The following is a 21,235-nucleotide window of genomic DNA, read 5'->3' as shown; positions in this document are numbered from 1 at the left end:
CCGGTTGAGGTGAAGATACCCCGAACAAACCCTTCGAAGGATTGTTTTCCATAGTAGTAAGTAACAATAAATTTCAGCACGTAATATAAAATTTTCCTTACCAATTTCCACTTACCAAGAGTGCTTCACTCCCCGGCAACGGCGCCAGAAAAGAGTCTTGATGACCCACAAGTATAGGAGATCAATCGTAGTCCTTTCAATAAGTAAGAGTGTCAAACCAACGAGGAGCGGAAGGAAATGACAAGCGGTTTTCAGTAAGGTAATTTCTGTAAGCACTGAAATTGTCAGTGATAAGTAGTTTGATAGTAAGATAATTTGTAACGAGCAAGTAACGGTAATGGTAAATAAAGTGTAGCAAGGTAGCCCAATCCTTTTTGTAGCAAAGGACATGCCAAAATGATCTCTTATAATAAGCAAAGCGTTCTTGAGGGCACATGGGAATTTCACCTAGTCACTTTCATCATGATGGTTTGATTCGCGTTCGCTTTTTGATAATTTGATATGTGGGTAGAATGGTGCTTGGGTGATGTTCTTACTTGAACAAGCCTCCACTTATGATTATCCCCCTCACAAGCATCTGTAACTACGAAAGAAGAATTAAGATAACAAGCTAACCATAGCATTAAACATATGGATCCAAATCAACCCCTCACGAAATAGCGCATAACTAGGGTTTAAGCTTCTGTCACTCTAGCAACCCATCATCTAATAACTACTCCACAATGCATTCCCTTAGGCCCAAAGATGGTGAAGTGTCACGTAGTCGACGTTCACATAACACCACTAAGGGAATCACAACATACATATCTGAAGGAAATATGCTCTAGAGGCAATAATAAAGTTGTTATTTTATATTTCCTTATTCATGATAAAGGTTTATTATTCATGCTAGAATTGTATTGATCGGAAAATTAAATAAATGTGTGAATACATAAACAAACACCATGTCCCTAGTAAGCCTCTACTAGACTAGCTCGTTGATCAAAGATGGTTAAGGTTTCTAACCATGGACATGCGTTGTCATTTGATAACGAGATCACATCATTAGGAGAATGATGTGATGGACAAGACCCATCCATTAGCTTAGCATAATGATCGTTTGGTTTTATTGCTATTGCTTTCTTCATGTCAAATACATATTCCTTCGACTATGAGATTATGCAACTCCCAGATACCGGAGGAATACCTTGTGTTCTACCAAACGTCACAATGTAACTGGGTGATCATAAATATGATCTACGGGTATCTCCAAAGGTGTTTGTTGACTTGGCATAGATCCAGATTAGGATTTGTCACTCCGAGTATCGGAGAGGTATCTTTGGGCCCTCTCGGTAATACACATCATAAGCTTGCAAGCAAATGACTAAAGAGTTACTTATGAGGTGATGTATTACAGAACGAGTAAAGAGACTTGCTGGTAACGAGATTGAACTAGGTGTAGAGATACCGGCGATTGAATCTCGGGCAAGTAACATACTGATGGACAAAGGGGATTACGTATGTTGTCATAACGGTTCGACCGATAAAGATCTTCATAGAATATGTAGGGGGCCAATATGAGCATCCAGGTTCTTCTATTGGTTATTGACTGGAGAGGTATCTCGGTCATGTCTACATAGTTCTCGAACCCGTAGGGTCCGCACGCTTAACATTCATTGACGATATAGTGTTATATGAGTTATATGATTTGGTGACCAAATGTTGTTCGGAGTCCCGGATGAGATCACGGACATGACGAGGAGTCTCTAAATGGTCGAGAGGTAAATATTGATATATAGGATGATGGTATCCGGACACCGGAAGTGTTTCGGAGAAAACCAGATAGTCATCGGAGTACCGGAGGGGGTACTAGGCACCCCCGGGAGGATAGTTGGCCTATTGGGCCATTGGAGGGGAGCACACCAGTCCACAAGGGACTGGCGCACCCCCCAAGGCAGCCGTCCAAGTGGAGGAAGGAAAGGAGGGGGACTCGGCATCCCCCTTCCTTCTCCTTCCCTCCTTTCCTTCTCCTCTCCGGCAATTATGGCAGGGGCGCCACTTGGGAAGGGACCCCAAGTAGGATTCAGCCTAGTTGGGGCGCCCTCCTGGCTGCTCCCTCCTCCCCCACCTATATATATATATATGTGGGAGGGGAGGCGCCTATCACACTAGAACACTGTCTTGGCCGTGTGCGGCGCCCCCTCCACCGTCTACACCCCCGGTCATATTTTCGTAGTGCTTAGGCGAAGCCCTGCGGAGATCACTTCACCATCACCGTCACCATGCTGTCGTGCTAACAGAACTCATCCACTACCTCACCATCTTGCTGGATCAAGAAGGCAGATGACATCACCAAGCTGAACGTGTGCTGAACGCGGAGGTGTCATACGTCCGGTACTCGATTGGTTGGATCGCGAAGAAAGTTCGACTACATCAACCGTGTTGTGAAACGCTTCCGCTTACGGTCTAAGAGGGTACGTAGACACACTCTTCCCTCTCGTTGCTATGCATCTCCTTGATAGATCTTGCGTGTGCGTAGAATTTTTTTGTTTTCCATGCAACGTTCCCCAACAGTGGCATCATGAGCCAGGTCTATGCGTAGATGATATGCACGAGTAAAACACAAAGAGTTGTGGGCGGTGATGGTCATACTGCTTAACACCAACGTCTTATTTTGATTCGGTGGTATTGTGGGATGAAGCGGCCTGGACCAACCTTACATGTCCACACATGAGACCGGTTCCACCGACTGACATGCAACTGGTTTTGCATAAAGGTGGCTGGCGGGTGTCTATTTCTCCTACTTTAGTTGAATCGAATTTGCCTACGGCCGGTCCTTGAAGAACGTTAAAACAACAAACTTGATGAATCACTATTGTGGTTTTTGCCATAGGTAAAAACGGTTCTTGCTAGAAACCCGTAGCAGCCACGTAAAACTTGCAACAACAAAGTAGAGGACGTCTAACTTGTTTTTGCAGGGTATGTTGTGATGTGATATGATCAAGACATGATGTGATAGACGTTATTGTATGAGATGATTATGTTTTGTAATACTGGCAACCGGCAGGAGCCTTATGGTTGTCTCTTTATTGTATGAAATGCAAACGCCATGTAATTGTTTTACTTTATCGCTATGCGTTAGCAATAGTTGTAGAAGCAATAGTTGGCGAGACGACCATGACGCAACGATGGAGATCAAGGTGTCGAGCCGGTGACGATGGAGATCATGATGATGCCTTGGATATGGAGATCAAAAGCACAAGATGATGGCCGTATCATGTCACATATTTTGATTGCATGTGATGTTTATCTTTTATGCATCTTATTTTTCTTAGTACGGCGGTAGCATTATAAGATGATCCCTTCACTAAATTTCAAGGTAAAAGTGTTCTCCCCAAGTATGCATCGTTGCCAAAGTTCGTCGTTTCGAAGCACCTCGTGATGATCGGCTGTGATAGACTCTACATTCACATACAACGGGTGTAAGACAGTTTTGCACATGCAGAATACTTGGGTTAAACTTGACGAGCCTAGCATGTACAGACATGGTCTCGGAACACTAGAGACCGAAAGGTCGAACATGAGTCATATAGTAGATATGATCAACATAGAGATGTTCACCATTGATGACTACCCCATCTCACGTGATGATCGGATATGGGTTAGTTGATTCGGATCATCTATTACTTAGATAACTTGAGGGATGTTTATTTAAGTGGGAGTTCATTAGTAATTTGATTAATTGAACTTAATTTATCATGAACTTAGTCCTGATAGTATTTGCATATCTATGTTGTAGATCAATGGCCCGTGCTACCGTTCCCGTGAATTTTAATGCGTTCCTAGAGAAAGCTAAGTTGAAAGATGATGGTAGCAACTACACGGACTGGGTCTGTAACTTGAGGTTATCCTCATTGCTGCACAGAAGAATTATGTCCTTGATGCACCGCTAGGTGACGGACCTGGTGCAGGAGCTGAAGCAGACGTTTTGAACGCCTGGCAGGCTTGATCTGGTGACTACTCTATAGTTCAGTGTGCCATGCTTTACGGCTTAGAACCGGGACTTCAAAGACGTTTTGAACGTCATGTGAAGTTAATATTTCAATCAAATGCTCGTGTTGAGAGATATGAAGTCTCCAACAAGTTCTATAGCTACAAGATGGAAGAGAACAGTTCTGTCAATGAACACATACTCAAAATGTCTGGGTATTATAATCACTTGACTCAGCTGGGAGTTAATCTTGCAGTTGATTGTGTTATTGACGGAGTTCTTCAATCACTGCCACCTAGCTATAAAGGCTTCGTGATGAACTATAATATGCAGGGATGAACAAAACAATTCCCGAGCTCTTCGCAATGCTTAAGGCCCCGGAGGTAGAAATCAAGAAGGAGCATCAAGTGTTGATGGTTAACAAGACCACTAGTTGCAAGAAAAAGGGCAAGGAAAAGAAAGGGAACTTCAAGAAGAATGGCAAGCAAGTTGTACTTTATTAGATATGGTGCATTCTATAATGCCTCTTACCGATTTACCACTATCATTTTGGGGTTATGCATTAGAGACAACTGCATTCACGTTAAATAGGGCACCGTCTAAATCCGTTGAGACGACACCGTATGAACTGTGGTTTGGCAAGAAACCTAAGCTGTCATTTCTTCAAGTTTGGGGATGCGACGCTTATGTCAAAAGGCTTCAGCCTGATGAGCTCGAACCTAAATCGGAGAAGTGCGTCTTCATAGATACCCTAAGGAAACAATTGGGTACACCTTCTACCACAGATCCGAAGGCAAGGTCTTTGTTGCTAAGAATGGGTCCTTTCTAGGGAAGGAGTTTCTCTCAAAAGAAGTGAGTGCGAGGAAAGTAGAACTTGATGAGATAATTGTACCTTCTCTCGAATTGGAAAGTAGCACATCACAGAAAACCGTTCCCGTGATGCCTACACCAACTAGAGAGGAAGCCAATGATAATGATCATGAAACTTCAGATCAAGTTACTACTGAACCTCGTAGGTCGACTAGAGCATGATCCGCACCAGAGTGGTACGGCAATCCTGTCCTGGAAGTCATGTTACTAGACCAAGGCGAACCTACAAACTATGAAGAAGCTATGATGAGCCCAGATTCCCACAGATGGCTTGAGGCCATGAAATCTGAGATAGGATCCACGTATGAGAACAAAGTGTGGACTTTGGCGGACTTGCCCGAGGATCGGCAAGCCATAGAGAATAAATGGATCATCAAGAAGAACACTGACGCTGATGGTAATGTTACTGTCTACAAAGCTTGACTTGTTGCAAAAGGTTTTTGACAAGTTCAAGGGGTTGACTATGATGAGACTTTCTCACCATAGCGATGCTTAAGTCCGTCCGAATCATGTTAGCAATTGCCGCATTTTATGATTATGAAATCTGGCAAATGGACATCGAAACTGCATTCCTTAATAGATTTCTTAAAGAAGAGTTGTATATGATGCAACCAGAAGTTTTTTCGTTCCTAAAGGTCCTAACAAAGTGTGTAAGCTCCAGCGTTCCATCTATCGACTGGTGGAAGCATCTCACAGTTGGAATATACGCTTTGATGAGGTGATCAAAGCATATGGTTTTATACAGATTTTCGGTGAAGCCTGTATTTACAAGAAAGTGAGTGGGAGCTCTGTAGCATTTCTGATATTATATGTAGATGACATATTGTTGATTGGAAATGATATATAATTTCTGGATAGCATAAAAGGATGCTTGAATAAGAGTTTTTCAATGAAAGACCTCGGTGAAGCTGCTTATATATTCGGCATCAAGATCTATAGAGATAGATCGAGACGCTTAATAGGACTTTCACAAAGCACATACCTTGACAAAGTTTTGAAGAAGTTCAAAATGGATCTATCAAAGAAAGGGTTCTTGCCTGTGTTACAAGGTGTGAAGTTGAGTCTGACTCAAAGCCCGACCACTGCAAAAGATAGAGAGAAAATGAAAGTCATTTCGTATGCCTTAGCCATAGGTTCTAGCATGTATGCTATGCTGAGTACCAGACCTGATGTGTGCCTTGCCATAAGTTTGGCAGGGAGGTACCAAAGTAATCCAGGAGTGGATCACTGGACAGCGGTCAAGAACATCCTGAAGTACCTGAAAAGGACCAAGGATATGTTTCTTGTTTATGGAGGTGACAAAGAGCTCGTCATAAATGGTTACGTCGATGCTAGCTTTGACACCGATCCAGATGCCTCTAAGTCACAAACTGGATATGTATTTATATTGAATGGTGGAGCTGTCAGTTGGTGCAGTTCCAAGTAGAGCGTCGTGGCGGGATCTACGTGTGAAGCGGAGTACATAGCTGCTTCGGAAGCAGCAAATGAAGGAGTCTAGATGAAGGAGTTCATATCCGATCTGTGTGTAATACCTAGTGCATCAGGTCTAATGAAAATCTTTTGTGACAATACTGGAGCAATTGCCTTGGCCAAGGAATCCAGATTTCACAAGAGAGCCAAACACATCAAGAGATGCTTCAACTCCATTCGTGAACAAGTCAAGGATGGAGACATACAAATTTGCAAGATACATATGGATCTGAATGTAGCAGACCCGTTGACTAAGCCTCTTCCGCGAGCAAAACATGATCAGCACCAAGACTCCATGGGTGTTAGATTCATTACAATGTAATCTAGATTATTGACTCTAGTGCAAGTGGGAGACTGAAGGAAATATGCCCTAGAGGCAATAATAAAGTTGTTATTTTATATTCCCTTATTCATGATAAAGGTTTATTATTCATGCTAGAATTGTATTGATCGGAAACTTAAATACATGTCTGAATACATAAACAAACACCGTGTCCCTAGTAAGCCTCTGCTAGACTAGCTCGTTGATCAAAGATGGTTAAGATTTCCTAACCATGGACATGTGTTGTCATTTTATAACTCGATCACATCATTAGGAGAATGATGTGATGAACAAGACCCATCTGTTAGCTTAGCATAATGATCGTTCAGTTTTATTGCTATTGCTTTCTTCATGTCAAAAATATATTCCTTCGACTATGAGATTATGCAACTCCCGGATACTGGAGGAATACCTTGTGTTCTATCAAATGTCACAACATAACTGGGTGATCATAAAGATGCTCTACAGGTATCTCCAAAGGTGTTTGTTGAGTTGGCATAGATCGAGATTAGGATATTTTACTCCGAGTATCAGAGAGGTATCTTTGGGTCCTCTAGGTAATACACATCATAAGCTTGCAAGCAAATAACTAAAGAGTTACTTACGAGGTGATGTATTACAGAACGAGTAAAGAGACTTGCCGGTAACGAGATTGAACTAGGTATAGAGATACCGACGATTGAATCTCGGGAAAGTAACATACCGATGGACAAAGAGAATTACGTATGTTGTCATAACGGTTCGACCGATAAAGATTTTCGTAGAATATGTAGGAGCCAATATGAGCATCCAGGTTCTGCTATTGGTTATTGACCTGAGAGGTATCTAGGTCATGTCTACATAGTTCTCGAACCCGTAGGGTCCACACGCTTAATGTTCATTGACGATATAATGTTATATGAGTTATATGATTTGATGACAGAATGTTGTTCAGAGTCCCGGATGAGATCATGGACATGACGAGGAGTCTCAAAATGGTCGAAAGGTAAAGATTGATATATATAGGACGATGGTATTCGGACATCGGAAGTGTTTCGGAGAAAACCGGATAGTCATCGGAGTACTGAAGGGGGTACCGGGCACCCCCGGGAGGATAGTGGGCCTATTGGGCCATTGGAGGGGAGCACACCAGCCCACAAGGGGCTGGCACACCCCCAAGGTAGCCGGCCAAGTGGGAGGAAGGAAAGGAGGGGGACCCGGCCTCCCCCTTCCTTCTCCTTCCCCCCTTTCCTTCTCCTCTCTGGCAATTATGGTAGGGGGCGCCACTTGGGAAGGGACCCCACGTAGGATTCGGCCTACTTGGGGCGCCCTCCTGGCTGCTCCCATCTCCCCCACCTATATATATGTGGGAGGGGAGGCGCCTAGCACACCAGAACATTGTCTTAGCCGTGTGCGGCGCTCCCCTCCACCGTTTACACCCCTGGTCATATTTTCGTAGTGCTTAGGCGAAGCCGTGCGGAGATCACTTCACCATCACCGTCACCATGCCATCGTGCTGCCGGAATTCATCCACTACCTCACCATCTTGCTGGATCAAGAATTCGGAGGACGTCACCGAGCTGAACGTGTGCTGAACGCGGAGGTGCCGCACGTTCGGTACTCGGTCGGTTGGATCGCGAAGAAAGTTCAACTACATCAACCGCATTGTTAAACGCTTCCGCTTACGGTCTACGAGGGTACATATACACACTCTCCCCTCTCGTTGCTATGCATCTCCTTGATATATCCTGCGTGTGCGTAGAATTTTTTTGTTTTCCATGCAACGTTCCCCAACTATATCATCAAAATATCGAACGAATATCAAATTCACATGATTACTTGAAAAATGACCTCTCTTGTGGCCTCAAGAACAAAGGAAACTACTCACAAATAATATTCATGCTCAAGATCAGAGGGACATTAAATAGCATAATGGATCTGAACATATAATCTTCCACCAAATAAACCATCTAGCACCAACTACAAGATGTAATCAACACTACTAGTCACCCACAGGTACCAGTCTGAGGTTCTGGTTCAAAGATCGAACACAAGAGATGAACTTGGGTTTGAGATGAGATGGTGCTATTGAATATGTTGATGAAGATTGGCCTCCAAAGATGAGACGGTTGTTGGTGATGATGATGGCTCCGGTTCCCCCCCCCCCGAAGGGAAGTTCCCCCTGCGAATCGCTTCGCCAGAGGGCAAAAGTGCTCCTGCCCAATTTCTGCCTCAAGAAAGCGGCGCTCCATCCTGAAAGTCCTCTCCTATTTTTCTCTAGGTCAAAAGACCTTATATACCATAAGATGGGCACCAGAGGGGGGCCAGGGTGCCCACTACCCATCAGGGCGCGCCTGGAGGGGGTGGCTCGCCCTGGTGCCTTGTGGGCACCTGGGTGCCCCCTCTGGTAGTTATTTTCTCCAATATTTATTATATATTCCAAAATAATTCTCCGTAAAATTTCAGCTCATTTGGAGATGTGCAGGATAGGTATCTCTGACATAGCTTTTTCAGGTCCAGAATTCCAGCTGCCGGTATTCTCCCTCTTTGTATAAACCTTACATATTATGAGAAAAATGCATTAGAATTACTCCAAAAAGTGTTATAATGCATAAAAAACACTATAAATAGCAATAGGAAAACATGATGCAAAATGGACGTATCATCCACTTGCCAGTGTTTACCAATGGCGAAGTCTGTTCTGTGGGGCCATCGACATATTCATCCATGTCTGTGGCCTCGTCGTAGTCTAGCATGTCGGTTAAGTCATCGACCATGGCGACTAGGTGGGTGGTGTGCGGGATGTAAGTTTCCCGGTCATCGGCTTTAAGTCTGATCTTATCATAAACCTAAGTCTTGCCGTCTGAGATTGACATACTCTGGATACGATCAAGCATCTCATTCAGGTAAGATAGTTCTTCGGGGTTCATGGCCTAGCTATAAGCGGGGCTGACTCCAGGTATGCCCGTCGCATAGTTCGGCGCGGAGTGGATCCGAGTGCGATTCTAGATCCTGCGTCGGGGCCATCGATCCTTCTGTCGATCTCACAGCGGAACTCTCAATGAAAGCACTAGTGTCGATGTGAAAACCGGCAGACCTCGGGGTAGGGGATCCTGATAACTGATATGTCTCCAACGTATCTATAATTTATGAAGTATTCATGCTGTTATTTTATCATTCTTGGATGTTTTACAATCATTTATGGAAACTTTACATCATTTTTTGGGACTAACCTATTGACCCAGTGCCTAGTGGCAGTTGCTGTTTTCAATGATGAGCATGATTGCAATGTTGTTAGTATGAATTCTTTGAATATCCATGACGCTAATGATATGCAAAGCCATAAGCTTGGGGATGCTATGTTTGATGAAGATGATATTTTTTGTCCCCCAAGTTTTGATGAGAAAAAAATTATGATGAAAGCATGCCTCCTATTTATGATGATTATATTGATGAAAGTGGATTTGGAGAGGTCATGACTTTGTTTGTGATGATTCCACTATGTTGGAAGATGTCACAATTGATTATGACAACAAAGTTCCTATCTATGATGATTATGGTGATGACATGTATGCTATAAAGAATAATGATAACCATGAAACTTGTCATCATGATTTTAATTTTCAATCCCATGATAGTTATTTTGTTGAGTTTGCTCCCACTACTATTCATGAGAATAAATTTGCTTATGTGGAGAGTAATAAATTATTCTGAATCATGAAAAGAATGATTTATGTGATAGCTATATTGTTGAATTCATTCATGATGCTACTTAAAATTATTATGAGAGACGAACATATGCTTTTACACATTGCAATAATATCAAGTTTCCCCTCTATGTGTTGAAAATCTTGAAGTTATGCATGTTTTGCCTTCCTATGCTAGTTGATTCTTGATCCCATAAATTGTTTTCTCACAAAATCCCTATGCATAGGAAGTGGGTTAGACTTAAATGTACTTGCCATGTGCTTCATGATTGTCTTGTTATGTTTCAATTCTTATCTTTTATGCGAGCATCATTGAAATCATCGTGCCTAGCTAAACGACATTAAAGAAAAGCGCTTGTTGGGTGACAACCCAACACTTTTACCTACTGTTTTTTTGTGTTCACATGATTGTGCTACTATATTGATCATGTTTTATTGCTTTTGTTTCAATAAAGTGCCAAGTAAAGCCTTTGGGATCATGTTGGGTGATAGTTGATTTGATCTTGCTGAAAAACAGAAACTTTTGAGCTCACAAAAATAATTCTCATTTTCAACAGAAGAGTGATTTTGAGTTGATTCTTTTTGCATAAGATTAATATACAAATTTCTCACGTGTTGCAATTAGTTTCATAATTTTTGGAGTAGCATAAGTATGGTTTAGTACAGATTACTACAGACTGTTCTGTTTTTGACAGATTCTGTTTTCAATGCATAATTTGCTTGCTTTCTAGTTTCTATGGCTTATATTGCTCAATAGAAATTGTGGTAATGATATGCTACAGTAGTAATTGTGTAGAAACAATTATGAATATTGTCTTTGAAAGTACCAAAGTGAAATGGTTTGCTCTTTATCATACTAACCTATCTCACAAAGTTCCGTTAAGTTTTGTGTGATTGAAGTTTTCAAGTTTTGGGTGAGATATCGATATGAGGAGAATAAGGAGTAACAAGACCCTAAGCTTGGGGATTCCCGAGGCACCCCAAGGTAATATTCAAGGAATATCCAAGCAACTAAGCTTGGGGATGCCCCGGAAGGCATCCCCTCTTTCGTCTTCAACATTATCGGTAACCTCACTTGGAGCTATGTTTTCATTCGTCACATGATATGTGTTTTGCTTGGAGCGTCAATTTACCTTTTTAAGAATTTTCTTGCTGTTATTTATAATAATGTTTTGCATCTTTTATTTCAATAAAAGTGGCATTGATAGCATTTGCCATGCTTATATTGCAAGTATACTTGTTGCTGTTTGAAAACAGAAAGTTTATCGATGTTGCAAAAATTCCCGACGAAAGTTAGAAAGTGATAAAATGTTGAAACTTTTTGCATAATAAGCTCTGATAAATTTTCTACAATGTGGTAGAATTTCACAACTTTTGTAGTTGAATAAGTATTGATACTCTTGCATTCTTGACAGACTGTATTGTTTTGGCAGATTGCTGTTATGTTTGCATTGTTTGCATATGCTTGCTTGTTTAATGAATCTATTTGAGGATAGGAGTATTAAATATGCAGAGGCATTTAGTATGCAATGTTGAATAATAATTTTAGTGATTTTCTACAGTAGAGAATGATAAGGTTTTTGTATTGGTTTATACTAACTTATCTCACGAGTTCTTGTTGAGTTTTGTGTGGATGAAGCTTTTGAGATTTAGTAAAACCGTGATATGAGAAGAATTAAGGAGACACAATAGCTCAAGCTTGGGGATGCACAAGGCATCCCAAGATAATATTCAAGAAGTCTCAAGCATCTAAGCTTGGGGATGCCCCGGTAGGCATCCCACCTTTGTTCATCAACAATTATCGGTTAGTATTGGTTGATCCTAAGTTTTTGCTTCTTCACATGATGTGTGCTATCCTTGGAATGTCATTTTATTTTGTTTTGTTTGCTGTTTTAATAAAATACTTAGATCTGAAAGTTTTAAATAAGAGAGAGTCCTCAATTAGCTACCCATTTACTTAACTACTCGTTTGATCTTCACTTTTATCTTTTTGGAGTAGTTTGTCATTTGCTCTTGTGCTTCACTTATATCCTATGAGCAAATTGTTGAAAAAATTGAATGTCATGAAGTTGAAATCATATCATGCCTAGTGGTAGACTCACATTGGGTTTAGAAAGTGAAATCTTTTGAGGCTTGACAATCACAATATTGGTCATAGAAGCAATTCACGAATAATTAGTATAAGGAAGAGAACTTTCACATGCAAAATACACTATCCTAGAAATCTTTTGTGATTGTGAGCCCCCATCAAAATATTATATGCCAAAATTGTTGACGTTGGATAAGGAAGACAACGTAATGATTTATGTTTGTTCATATTCACATAGAAGTCATATTGTCATAGATCCTTCAACATGTGGTGCTTGCCCCCGATCTTTGCTAGCCAAAAATTCCGCACTAAGTAGAGATACTACTTGTGCATCCAAAAACCCTTAAACCCAAATCTTATCTTCAAGAGTCCACCATACCTACCTAAGGATTGAGCAAGATACTTCAAGTAAGTTGTCATAGGTGCAATAAGGCAATAAAAATTGCTTCTAAAAGTGCTAGATCATTTAGTGTAAGAGAAAATTGAGCGTTGTACGAACTTATGATGGCAAAGCAATAAAAGCGACGGACTGCATAATAAAGGTTGTTATCATAAGGGGCAATATAATGTGACGTTCTTTTGCACTAAGGGATTGAGCATACAAACAAATAAGCGCATGGAAACCTCTGCTTCCCTCTGCGAAGGGCCTATCTTTTACTTTTCAGTATTTACTTTTATGCAAAGAGTCAAAGTTATTCTCTTTATTCCTTTTTATTTTTCTCTTTTGGCAAGCATGTGGTGAGGAAAGATCTAGGCACATATGTCCAGTTGAATATGGGTAGCATGAGGTATTATTGTTGACATCACCCTTGAGGTGAATACGTTGGGAGGCAGAACAATAAGCCCCTATCTTTCTATGTGTCCGGTTGAAACGTTTTGCTCATGTGTGTGCGGTGAGTGTTAGCAATCATAGAAGACTATATGATAGTTGAGTATGTGGAGCTCTTACTTAAACTCCGTTGAATAAGTTGAATTGCAATTGCTTGGTGACTAAGAACATAGGTTGTTGAGTTTCAAGAGAGTTCATTGTTTGAACCTTAACATGTGAATTGGTTGCTACTATAACATGAGAAGTTTTATAAGAAAGATTGCTGTTATGATGCTAGGAAAAGTGATTGAAATTATCATTGATAAAACTTATGCACTTTGCTAGCATTCACACTTCATAAATTATTTATTTTATCATTTACCTACTCGAGGACGAGTAGGAATTAAGCTTGGGGATGCTGATACGTCTCCAACGTATCTATAATTTATGAAGTATTCATGATGTTATTATTGGGGAATGTAGTAATTTCAAAAAAATTATTACGCACACGCAAGATCATGGTGATGCATAGCAATGAGAGGGGAGAGTGTTGTCCACGTACCCTCGTAGACCGAAAGCGGAAGCGTTATGAAAACGCGGTTGATGTAGTTGTATGTCTTCACGATCGACCGATCCTAGTACCAAATGTACGGCACCTCCGCGATCTGCACACGTTCAGCTCGGTGACGTCCCACGAACTCACGATCCAGTAGAGCTTCGAGGGAGAGCTTCGTCAGCACAATGGCGTGATGACGGTGATGATGAAGCTACCAGCGCAGGGCTTCTCCTAAGCACTACGACGATATGGCTGAGGTGGATTATGGTGGAGGGCGGCACCGCACACGGCTAAAAGATCAATGATCAACTTGTGTCTATGGGGTGCCCCCTGGCCATGTATATAAAGGATGGAGGGAGGAGGAGGCCGGCCCTCATAGGGCGCGCCCAAAGTGTGGAGTCCTACTAGGACTCCCTAGTCCTAGTAGGATTCCACCTCCCACATGGAATAGGAAAAAGGGAAAGGGGGAAGGAGAAGGAAGGAAGGGGCGCCCCCTTTCCCTAGTCCAATTCGGACCAGTTGTCGTAGTTCTAAGACTGACAGTAGAAGAGGGGGGTTAGGTATGGAGAGGCAAGATCCTAGCTATGGTGAAGTTGTACACGCGAGTTTACGAGTTCAGGCCCTTCTCGGAGGAAGTAATAGCCCTACGTCTTGGAGCCCCGAGGCGGTCGATTGGATTATGCGTGTGAATATTACAGGGAGTGTGAACCCTTGTCCCAGAGGAGGGGGGTGGCTTATATAGAGTGCGCCAGGACCCCAGCTCCCCTCCGTTATAGGGGTTCAATGTACATAAATGTAGGGCGTTACTGGTAACGCCAGCAATAAGTGTTACAAATGACTTTAAAGACTACGGAGTGAATGCCTGACCGTTGCTGTGCTGGGCGACTCCTGATCTTCAATAGGTCGAGTGGTTCTTTATATGGTCGAGTGATCACAGGAAGGACAGATCTCCGAGTGGTTGATCAGTCGAGTGGATAGCACTCGACGCCTTGGCAGGGCCCTTCCTGTTGCCTTTTAGGTTTCTTTGCTTCTTTGATAATGACCCTGGATAGGGCTTATAGGTCAGGCCTATGACCCTACCCCAGGTCTATGTCATCGTCATTAGCCCCCGAATGGATTGAGGTCCGAGTGAAAGAAGGTTGAAGTTGATCTCACTTCGACTCTTATGTTTCACAGCTTTCCATGTTTGCTCAAAGGCTAATGTTGGAACTTCGGCCTTGTTTCAGTCGCCTTGATCAATTCAAAAGTTGCCGATTGGATTTACAACGTCATCCGCCAAGTGTTGTTTTGGTGCGCTGAACCTTTGGCGCGATTGATTGCAGCATATCCTAGATTTCACGATATTTGAAATTTCGGGGAAGCGCGCGGGACGGGACGTGCCGAAGTAAACGGGATGGATAAACAGGGGCGCCTCGATCTTCGCGCCACCTTTTTCACCACGTACGACGCGCGCGACTATTTTGGGATTTGATAAGATCGCCTGGACCCACACGTCAGCCACTCGGAAGCGGCCCTTTATAAGACGACGGAGCCGAGGCACCGGTACTATTCGCGTCTGTTTCCACTCTTCCTCCTCCGCTTCCCCACGACATCCAGCTCCTCTGCTCTCGACGCCATCGCCCCGCCACCATGGTGAAGGACAAGACGGCGGCGTTGGAACGCGCGAAGAAGATGGCGGGGGCGGCGAAGGGAAAGAAGCTGAATCGCGGGTCATCGTCGCGCTCGACGCTGCCGCCAGGTTGGATCCAAGGCGATTTGATGCGGTCTTCGCTCTGGCAGGAAGATCTGGACAAGCTGGCGGAGTCCGGGCTGATCGCCAAGGGCGCAGCAAGGCTGTCGGGGGGCGAGATGGCGCCGCAGCCCCGACCTGGTGAGTGCGTACTACTCGCCACCCATGTCGACCGGGGTTTTTCGCTTCCTCCGCATGCCTTCTTCAGGGGATTCTTGAACTTCTTTGGTGCCCAACTCCACCATTTTTCTCCCAATACCATCACATACCTCGCTGCATTTTTATTTATGTGTGAGAACTTTCTGGGGTGTCAACCGCATTGGGGTCTTTTCAAGCATATCTTCACTATCCGTTCTCAGTCAGTGAAGAAAACGAATTCGAGTGACGAGAAAACACATGTCATTCAGATGTGTGGTGGTTTAGGTATCCAGAAGAGGAAGAGGAGCTCTTTCCCTTCCATGACCCTTCCTGAATCAGTTAGAGGCTGGCAGTCGACCTGGTTCTACTGCCAGGACCTCACAACTCCAGGTCAGTCGACCGGACTTCCCCACTTCACTTTTGATCGTGCTCAGACTCCTTCTTCGTTGAAAGTGACTGCTGCTGAGAAAGTGGAGACGAATATGCTAGTTGAGAGGGTAGTTCAGCTGATAAATCAGGGTGTCACTGGTATGGACCTGCTAGAAGTATTCCTCAGTCGACGCATTCAGCCTCTTCAATACCGTGACCATCCCATGTGGATGTACACTGGGCCTGGTGACTCTGCTCGGGTGCATCCTGAGGAGGTGCCAGCCAAGACAGTGGCCATGTGGTTGACGAGCATTACCGGCAACAAGGACAACCCCAGAGGAGCCAGGAGAGTAGTGCCCTTCAGTGGCAACAATCTGCCTGACAAGGTATGACCTTCATTCCGACTGTTTTTGAACGCACATTCCGATTGCTCTTGAACGCGACTGACTTTCACTCGAATCCTCATTTTGCAGATTTATACCGAGACGTACTCGATGCCTAATGGTGAACAAGCTCCGGCGCAGGACCAAGAGGGTGAGGACAGCGCGGAGGAGAGCGGCGAATGGGAATCTCCAGATGACGATGATGATGATGACGATGAGAGAGAGGAGTCAGACGAGGAGGAGGAGGTCGACTCGCCGCCCCGAACTGAACGCCAATCCAAGCAACACCATGATCCAGCGGGTGGGCGTGGTAAGGCTGTGGCCTCGAGCACTCAAGCGCATAAGCGCGCTCGGTCTTCGACTCCGAAGCTGGCGGAGAAAGTCACCAAGAACCCCAAGACCAATCCCACCAAGGCTCGGAAGACTTTGCCAAAGATCAAGATGGATGTGCCCGTCGCCTCTGGGTAAATGTTCTTTCTATGTTTTTTCTTTGTACCGACTGATTCTTCTGTTCCGACCGAGTGGATTACAAACTTGTCCAGCCCTACCTCTGCCGTGACTGACATGGATATTGACAAGACTCTAGGGGATGAAGAAACCGATGACGCGGCCACCTCTCGAGCTGGTGAGTCCGCTCAGTCAAAACTTATTTCGTCAATTGAATTGTCGGTCGACTGATTTTCTGTTGTTTTCTCTTTTCGCTGCAGCTCCGCGAGACGTCGTCGTGCTTCCTAATGATGATGAAGAAGAAATGCCCCCGAAGGAGAGGAAGAGGAGAGGCAAAGGCTCGAGCAGGAGAGTGCTTGAAGTTCAAGTCCCTCAGTCGACGCTGGTGCTTGAAGCGGTGGTCGAGCGAACTAGAGATCCGGTTCGGACCAACGTTACATTCGCCGACCCGCTGATGACTGATCGCCCGTCGGGGTCGACTAATCCAGCTCCTGCTGCCTAATGCAAGTCCCCACATCCGACCCAGTGGGTGCTTCGACTGCCCTGGAGTCATCACTCTTTACTGCATACCAAACTCCAGACGACTCGCCAAGTGCTGCCAGGGAGGCTCTTCGCCAGGTGAACCTTGTTATGGAGCAGGTGAAGGTGATACACGAGGCCAGTCAGGTGGCCTACAACGCTAGCACTGCCCTGCAGACCAATCTCCATCTGATCTTATTCCTCATTTGACGTCCGATCACCCACTGGGGTGTGTCTGCCTTAAAGTTGTATAAGTCCACTTGAGTCGACTGGGATTGAGTCGACTGAAGCTTTGACAAGCTGCTTTATTATTTGTAAGATGCCCGTGGATGAGCGTTTTGGAACTTTATGTGCATCTATCATGAGTTTGCACCTTGCACCTGTTCACCCACCGGGTTGTAGCTCTTGCACTGTTGAACCAGTGGGGGCACGCTGAGTGCACCCACTGGGTGTAGTCCCCGAGACCATGGTTGACTGCAGACAGTTGACTGTGGTCTGAGAGTTTGGATTTTCTCACTCGACCTGGACGGACCATGCCGAGTGGAGCCTAACCAGTGGGGGCACGCTAAGTGCACCCACTGGGTGTAGTCCCCGAGACCGTGGTCGGCTGCGGGCAGTCGACTATGGTCTGAGAACAACTTTTTTTTACACTCATGCTGGACAGATCATGCCGAGTGTTGAATCAAACCAGTGGGGCACGCTGAGTGCACCCACTGGGTGTAGTCCCCGAGACTGCTGTTGAATGTTTGATTCGATGGTAGTCTTAGAGTAACTTTCACTGTGACGTTCTTTTGTTTCTGTCGACTGATATAACTTATATGCTGACTGCAGAAATCTTGTGATCTTGGGGCTCAGCTTTCTGTACTGAACAAGCAGCAAATCAGCCTCAATCTTGACCTGCAGCTGGCCCAGAACAACCTCAAGACCGCTCGTGAAGAAGTAACTGCCATGGGAGGTAACCAATCGTCAACCGTCCATCTTACAGCTTGTATTTTTCCGTGTGTGTTTTAGTCACCTTGAACCGAGTGACTTCACTCGAACAGATGTGCGTAGTGAAAACCGTAAACTTCAAGCTCGTCTGAAGAATGTTGTTTCTTTAGAGAAAATGAAGCAGGCTCTGGAGTAGAAGGATCTCGATCTTGCTGCTGCCCAGAAGGAGGCGCGAGAGAAAACGGCGCTTGCTGACAAGAAGCTGGCTTCAGTTGGTAAGTTGGAAGAAGAGAATTCCACTCTCAAGACCGCCATCTCTGATGCCAACCGGGAAGTCGAGCAACTGAAGAAGGCCAAGGACAAGCTGACTGACGAGATTGGAAGCCTCAAGGCCAAGAAGGGCGAGTTAGAATCTTATCTGGGCCAACTTGCCGCAAAACTGGTCTTAAAGCTTGAAGGTACTGTTGTTTGATTGACTTGTTATTGTCGACTGATAATCTTTACCATACTGTCGACTCATTATTCACTCGACTGCGCAAAACTTTGCCAGGACTTCGAAGAAGAAACTGGGCGGGTCGAGACCGGTCTCGATCCCATACGCTGTCCAGTCAAGGATGATGTCGCAATGAATGTGCTGCGGATGGAATCTCGCGTGGACAGCGCAATTGCTTATCTTGCCCGTCTGAAGGCGGCGATGACTCGGGTTGATACTGAACTCTGGCCCCAGGCGAAACTGTCTCAAGACCTTGAGTCTCTGATGGCTCGACTGAATCAAATACCAGACCGAGTGCAAGAATGGAAGAAATCATCTGCTCGCTGTGGTGCTGATGTCGCTCTGTCATTGGTTCGAGTGCACTGCAAGGATGTCAACGAGGATAAGCTGGCGGCGCTCAAGGTCGCCAACACCAAAAAGCACACTTTCCAGTCCTTCATGGATACTTTCCTCGACGCCGCCACTCGCATTGCAAACCGCATAGACCTCGACAGTTTCTGCGATCCAACCAGTCCTTCTCCTGCCGAGTGATCCAAAAAAACTTTATGCTTCACCTTTATTTGCCTCGGAATGCCGAGTGATCGTGTAATCGTTAAACTCCTTCGGGCTTCATGCTCGAGTACTTTAATCCATAGGCCGGAACCTTAGGATTTATCCGAACTTGGTTTATCTCTGAATATGCTTGCGCTTGCCTTCGAGTGGTACTTGTTCCTTCACTCGGAATAATCTTTGAATGGTGCAGCTTCATGGTGGAAAGTGACAGTCGACCTGCACTCTGTCGTCCTTGCAGATAGGGATGGAGTGTATGTTATACTTGTGGCGCAGCTTCGAGGAGAAGGTAGCAATCGACCTGCACCTCTTCGTCCTTACGGATCGGGATGGAGCATACGTTATACTTGTGGCATAGCTTCGAGGAGAAGGTAGCAATCGACCTGCACCTCGTCGTCCTTACGGATCGAGATGGAGCGTGTGGCCAAGTCTCCCAGTGAGAAGGTCGGTTCCCGCTTGAAACGTATTTTATTCTTAGGCGAGTACTGGACTGCAGCTAAGCCTCCGAGTGAGAGGGTTGCTCACCATTCGGTAGGATTTTTCAAACTTAGGCAAGTACAGGATTGCAGCTAAGCCCCCAAGTGAGAGGGTTGCTCGCCACTCGGTAGGATTTTACAAACTTAGGCGAGTACTGGACTACAGCTAAGCCCCCGAGTGAGAGGGTTGCTCGCCACTCGGTAGGATTTTTCAAACTTAGGCGAGTACTGGACTGCAGCTAAGCCCCCGAGTGAGAGGCTTGCCCACCACTCGGTAGGATTTTTCAAACTTAGGCGAGTACGGGACTGCAGCTAAGCCCCCGAGTGACAGGCTTGCGCACCACTCGGTAGGATTTTTCAAACTTAGGCGAGTACGGGACTGCAGCTAAGCCCCCCGAGTGAGAGGCTTGCTCACCACTCGGTAGGATTTTTCAAACTTAGGTGAGTACGGGACTGCAGCTAAGCCCCCGAGTGAGAGGGTTGCTCGCCACTCGGTAGGATTTTTCAAACTTAGGCGAGTACTGGACTGCAGCTAACCCCCGAGTGAGAGGCTTGCTCACCACTCGGTAGGATTTTTCAAACTTAGGCGAGTACTGGACTGCAGCTAAGCCCCCGAGTGAGAGGCTTGCTCACCACTCGGTAGGATTTTTCAAACTTAGGCGAGTACAGGACTGCAGCTAAGCCCCCGAGTGAGAGGGTTGCTCGCCACTCGGTAGGATTTTTCAAACTTAGGCGAAATAGATTCGCAGCTAAGCCCCCGAGTGAGAGGCTTGCTCACCACTCGGTAGGATTTTTGGAACTTAGGCGAAACAGATTCGCAGCTAAGCCCCTGAGTGAGGGTTGCTCACCACTCGGTAGGATTTTTAAAACTTAGCCGAAACGGATTCGCAGCTAAGTCACCCACTGGGGGATTTTAAACACAAGAATATTCGACGGCAATCATACCTAGATAACTGTAAAACTCTGTCTTCGATAACCAAACTAAACAGGTGGTTCTTATTACATCTCGACAGACAGAGTGCTTAAGTATAAAAGGGGCGGAGTAGCTCCGCATTCCAAGCGCGTGGCTCGTCTTTCTTGTGTTCGACGTTGTAGAGGTGGTACGCTCCATTGTGAAGCACTTTGGTAACGATGAAGGGACCTTCCCAAGTTGGGGCGAGCTTGTGTGGTTTCTGCTGATCCACCTGGAGAACCAAATCCCCCTCCTGAAAGGTTCGACCTCTCACGTTTCTGGCATGGAATCGACGCAGGTCTTGCTGATAGATGGTCGACCGGATCAGGGCCATTTCTCTTTCTTCTTCCAGGAGGTCCACTGCGTCTTGCCGTGCTTGCTCTGCTTTAGCTTCTGAGAAAAGTTTGACTCGGGGCGCATTGTGAAGCAAGTCACTTGGAAGTACAGCTTCAGCTCCGTAGACCAAGAAGAATGGAGTT

The sequence above is a fragment of the Triticum aestivum genome, chromosome 3D, assembly GCF_018294505.1.
Source record: "Triticum aestivum cultivar Chinese Spring chromosome 3D, IWGSC CS RefSeq v2.1, whole genome shotgun sequence".
In the NCBI taxonomy this organism is placed as follows: domain Eukaryota; kingdom Viridiplantae; phylum Streptophyta; class Magnoliopsida; order Poales; family Poaceae; genus Triticum; species Triticum aestivum.
The sequence above is the reverse complement of the archived record's forward strand: the minus strand, read 5'-3'. Positions refer to the sequence as shown.